Source organism: Gossypium arboreum, chromosome 4 (assembly GCF_025698485.1).
Source record: "Gossypium arboreum isolate Shixiya-1 chromosome 4, ASM2569848v2, whole genome shotgun sequence".
Classification (NCBI taxonomy): Eukaryota; Viridiplantae; Streptophyta; class Magnoliopsida; order Malvales; family Malvaceae; genus Gossypium; species Gossypium arboreum.
In genome coordinates this window covers 103,367,723-103,373,380 of record NC_069073.1, presented here as the reverse complement: position 1 = coordinate 103,373,380, position 5,658 = coordinate 103,367,723, and the positions used below count along the sequence as shown (strand labels likewise).

The 5,658-nt window shown below is 31.4% G+C and overlaps 1 long non-coding RNA gene across 1 annotated transcript; it reads left to right on the top strand.

Moving 5' to 3' along the window:
• Nucleotides 1–940: 940 nt before the first annotated feature.
• LOC108457968 (uncharacterized) lies at nt 941–5,088 on the top strand. The gene is made up of 5 exons (XR_001867213.2): nt 941–1,221; nt 1,734–1,989; nt 3,055–3,103; nt 4,636–4,733; nt 4,864–5,088. It is a non-coding gene; the product is annotated as an uncharacterized LOC108457968 (long non-coding RNA).
• The last annotated feature ends 570 nt before the right edge of the window (nt 5,089–5,658 follow it).

The following is a 5,658-nucleotide window of genomic DNA, read 5'->3' as shown; positions in this document are numbered from 1 at the left end:
TTAAGGTTTATGGATTATGGGTTTAGGGATTATGGGTTATGGTTTAAGGGTTGGGGTTTAAGACTTAGGGGTTATGGGTTAAGTGTTAGGTTTTTAGGGTTTGTAGATTATGTTTATGATTTAGGGTTTAGGGGTAGGGATTAGGGTTTAAGGCTTAGATTAATTAATGCTTTGTAATTTATATATTAAATAATTTATTATATAATTGTAAAGAGATAAGATTAATTTTAATATATTAAAATTATGATTATAGTTTAAATTATAGGTTAAGGTTTGGGGTTTATGGTCTAGGAATTATGATATAGGGTTTTGGGTTTAGGGATTTAGGGTTGGGGTTTAAGGGTAAATATAGTGAACTACTTAACTTACGTATCTTAGATTTTTTATAATATAAATCTAAATAAGATAAATATAAATTATTATTTTAAAAATATATATATCAAAATGGGTTAAATCCCAAAAGCATAAATTATGAACACAATTATTGATATAAATCATTTTATATTTATATATTGCATATATAAATGTTTATATTTATTCAATATAAAATATATTGATGTATTTATTTTTAAAACGTGTATGATTAAATCAAAATTAAAGTTTCAACTATACATTTAAACCACAATTAGAATTTCACGCCTATAATTACACATTAAACTGAAATTCATATATAATATTAAGATATATCTCTATTAAAATTTAGGTATATACATATAATTAAATATAGTTTAAATTATTTAAGAGATAATGATAAAGTTTATATATATTAAAATAAAATAAAAAATTTTTAGCAGAGCAAAAAGGTGAGAAAATGACTTCTTGTGGCGTTTTTATTAAAAATGCCGTAAAAAGTAAACAATAGTGGCGTTTTTTTATAAAAAAAAACGCCACAAAATTTTTTACACAAAACGGTATGGTCTTGTTACCCAAAATGCATTAGACTTTTTCGTTCCCCCTTCCCCCAAAATCCCAAAATTTGACGAGAAATCTTTCTTTTTTTTCCCTCCTTTCTTTTCCCAAAATCGGTTCCCTCCCCCATCCCTAAAGAAATCCTAAAATTTCACTTGAAATTTCTTTTCTTTTTTTCCCTATTTTATTTTTCCCAAACCATTTCTCCCCTACCCCGATTCCCTTTATTTTTCCCTCAATTTCCTCAAATCGGCAGCCCTCTGCATCTCTGTCGATAGCCTACAGCTGTATCTCTGTCGACATCTGCTGTCGGTAGCCCTCTCTTTCTTTGTTTACTATCACTGTTTTTACTTGTAATTTTCATATTAATAACTATCTCTTCAAATGGGTTTTCTTTTCAATTTATATGCCATCGGGAATAGACCTCTTTAGTCTTCAAAAACACTTTCCCTGATCGTTAATTTTACTACAGTTGACAGTGTTCTAAGGGTTCAGACTCGAGCGTGTGCTATTGGTATGCTTGAAAAAGCTATAAAGTAACTTCATGTGTTCAGTTCTCCTTGTGCTCAGAGATAAATCGATTCTTGTTTTTTTGAATTTGGCAATTTGAGAAAACAAATACTCTTGTTCTTCCCTCTGTTGTTTGCTCCCTCTTGAATATTCACTGAAATCCCAAAAATCCATATTGTTCTTGTTTTGTTTTGTTTTTGCTCCCTCTGTTGTTTTTGAATACTCTCATACAACTTCGTTTAGCTTTCTTTTTATTTTTGTGTGTGTTTTTATATGGCTGCTTACTATTTCAACGACAACATTTTTTTATCTAGGAATTGTTATTCTGGTTTCCTTGATCCCTTTTCCCGTGATTTGGGTCCATGCAATGGGATTTCACAGTCCTTGGTTTTGGATAATGAGAAAAGTGAGCTGGTGGTGAAGTCGCCGGTGAAGGTTGGGAAAAAAAGCGTGGCGGAAGAGAAAGTTATAGCGGCTTTAAAGAGTCATAGCGAAGTTGAGAGGAGGAGGAGAGAAAGGATTAATGCTCACCTGGACACCCTCCGTACTCTCTTGCCATATAGAAAAAAGGTTCTTCTTGCAACCTTCTTTATATATGTTAGATGGATAATATAGTTCATTTAAATTGTTTGCTTATATTATGTGCCTGCTAGGATTCTTTGAGTCTTAAAACTTTTGTTTAACAATGATCATTAGATGTAATTACCAGGTTGTCCAGGTAGAGTATAAGGTAGAATATGAAGGGTAGCTATGAACCTGAAAGGATCTTTGTCGACCGTAAAATGAATATTTGGATATTTTAATTATAACAAAAAAAAAATTTGTTGTAAGGTCATTTGCTGCATCAATTTTGTTCTTGGAAGGTCAACTCTGAATTTCATAAATGCTGGAGTCAACTAAGGGGGTGAATCATTCTTTTTAGCAGATGTTTTACAATTTGACAATTACGAGATTAAGGTTTATTTAGGATCCCAATTTCAGACCTTCAGTTCTAGATAATGGCCTGCCTTTGAAGCTGTAACTGCTTCCATTGGTGGAGATATTATCTGCAAAATTTATAGGAGAAGTTTTTATACAGTGTGTGATTTGAGAAATGCACTGCAAGGTATTGATTTTATTTCTTCCTCTGATGATGAAATCTGTGCAAAATGGTTAGAAATAAAAGTGGTTCAATAGGGGAAAACCCTTGTGATTTTGCTCTTGCTTACTACTTGGTATCACTCATTTTCACATTTCACCTTGTGCATATTTTAGCATTTATCTTTCCTATCTTCTAATCTGCGCCACCTTTCCTATCCTTCACCCATTCCACACGACACACATATAACCCCCTTCTCTCTCTGTTCAATTGCAATGCGGATGGTTCATCTTTTATTGTTTACTCTCTCTTTGTTTCCTTTTGAAGAGATTTTTAAGCTGTTTATCTTTTCTCTTGATAATAAGCTCTAACGACAGAAAAACCAAAGGAGGTATCTTTGAAGTGGAAAAAAAGAGAATAAGATCAGATTAACATCTTTGTTGGTTTTTTTTTTTTACTTTTTATATATTTGGGTTTGGGAAATGAATTGTGAGTTTTTGATTTGTTCTTCATAAGGATCTGTTTTAAGCTTTTGGGTTTTGTTTTTGAGTGTTTAGAGAAAGAGAAATGGCTGGAAGTAATGAAATCAACCTCAACGAGTGCAAGGTACAATATTTTCTCCTTTTTTTTCCGTTTACTCATTGTGTATATTCTTTCTAGAATTGGGTTGTCAAAGTTGAGTTCTATAATGAATTCTTCATATATTTTCGGGGTTGTTTTGGTTAATGAAGCTGAGTTTTAGCTTATTTTTTTGTTAGAGTTGATGGTCTTATCAATCTTATTTATTGAACTTTTTTCCATATTTGAATATCTAGGGTTATGGGTTGTGGAAAGTTGATTCTTTTGCTGTTTTTGGGGTATGGAACAGTTTAGTTTGATTTTTAAGCTTGAACGTCATATATGAGTTTATGTATTATATTGTTGTTTTAATTATATAATTGAATAAATATTGTTAATTGAGGTGTTAAACTGTTGCAAACTGAAGTGTTTGAATGCTGTAAATTGAAGTGTTTAAATGCTGTAAATTGAAATGCTTAAATGTTGCAAATTGAAGTGTTTAAGTACTGCAAATTGAAGTGTTTAGTTGCTGGATATTGAGATGTTTTATCGCTGTAATTGAGGTGTATAAATGTTGTTAATTGAGATGTTAAAGTGCTGCAAATTGAAGTGCTTAAATGTTGTAAATTGAAGTGTTAAAGTGCTGCAAATTGAAGTGTTTGAATGCTGTAAATTGAACTGTTTAAATGCTGTAAATTGAAGTGCTTAAATGTTGCAAATTGAAGTGTTTAGTTGTTGGACATTGAGATGTTTTATCGCTGTAATTGAGGTGTATAAATGCTGTTAATTGAGATGCTAAAGTGCTACAAATTGAAGTGCTTAAATGCTGTAAATTGAAGTGTTAAAGTGCTGCAAATTGAAGTGTTTGAATGCTGTATGTTGAAGTGTTTAAATGCTGTAAATTGATGTGCTTAAATGTTGCAAATTGAAGTGTTTAAGTACTGCAAATTGAAGTGTTTAGTTGCTGGACATTGAGATGTTTTATCGCTGTAATTGAGGTGTATAAATGTTGTTAATTGAGATGTAAAAGTGCTGCAAATTGAAGTGCTTGAATGCTGTAAATTGAAGTGTTAAAGTGCTGCAAATTGAAGTGTTTGAATGCTGCAAATTGAAGTGTTTAAATGCTGTAAATTGAAGTGCTTAAATGTTGCAAATTGAAGTGTTTAAGTACTGCAAATTGAAGTGTTTAGTTGCTGGACATTGAGATGTTTTATCGCTATAATTGAGGTGTTTAAATGTTGTTAATTGAGATGTTAAAGTGCTGCAAATTGAAGTGTTTGAATGCTGCAAATTGAAGTGTTTAAATGCTGTAAATTGAAATGCTTAAATGTTGCAAATTGAAGTGTTTAAGTATTGCAAATTGAAGTGTTTAGTTGCTGGACATTGAGATGTTTTATCGCTATAATTGAGGTGTTTAAATGTTGTTAATTGAGATGTTAAAGTGCTGCAAATTGAAGTGTTTGAATGCTGCAAATTGAAGTGTTTAAATGCAGTAAATTGAAGTGCTTAAATGTTGCAAATTGAAGTGTTTAAGTACTTATTTTAGGTTTTTTAACTTGTGTGATTATTTGTGTTTTTAGCTATTGGTTTCAATTAGATGAGGCTAACATATCCAACACCAGTGTATAGAGGTATCTTTGCCACGTTCCTCGCAGGTTCAAGACAGGTTTCAGGAAAGGTAGGAAAATGCTAATGTCCTTAGGCTCATTGCTTTTTGATTTTAGTTCCATTGCGTATTTCTGTTCTTGTAAGAAATTGTGTTTTTTTCTTTCAAAATGTTCTTATTTTTTATTGGGGGTGATGTATAGGTACTGAAGCAGCACCAAGAAAGAAGGTTGTAGCAGTTTCTGCTTAAAAGGCAAATTGTAATGGTATGAGGTTTTGTTTTGGATGAAGCCATGTTTATGAGGAAACATTTAGTGATGAAGAGTGAAATTATGTTCTATTGGATGCTTTAGTTGTTATTTAGTTTCTATTTGAATGTAGCTGTCTTATATTTTGAACAATTATTGGAGCTAATGTTTGACCCTTAATTTCTTCATTGTTTTTTTTTAATTCGATTAATGTTATTGTTTCGTTAATTTAAATTCATTAATTTTTATATTTAGTTTTGAAGTTTAAATTTTAATAGGAAATTTAATTTAACTAATATTTTTATTTATCCTTAAAAGTGTATAGTTTAAAGTTCAAAGTTCAAATTTTAAATTTTAAACATAATATAATATTTATTATAGAAATAAATATTATTTAATTAAAATAAATTTTTTAAAGGTTATATTCTTTAGCGGCGTTTGTGAGAAAAGCGCCGCTAAAGGTCTATTTTATAGCGGCGTTTGTAGGAAAAGTGCTGCTAAAGGTTATGACTTTTAGCGGCGTTTTACAAACGCCGCTAAAAGTCATGACTTTTAACGTTGCTTTCCCAACAAACGCCGCTAAAAGCCATCACTTTTAGCGGCGCTTTCCCAACAAACGCCGCTAAAAGCCATGACTTTTAGCGGCGCTTTTCCCACAAACGCCACTAAAAGCCATGACTTTTCGCGGCGTTTTTTTGAATAAACGCCGCAAATTTTTGCGACGTTTCCTATAGCGGCGTTTTTTGTGGC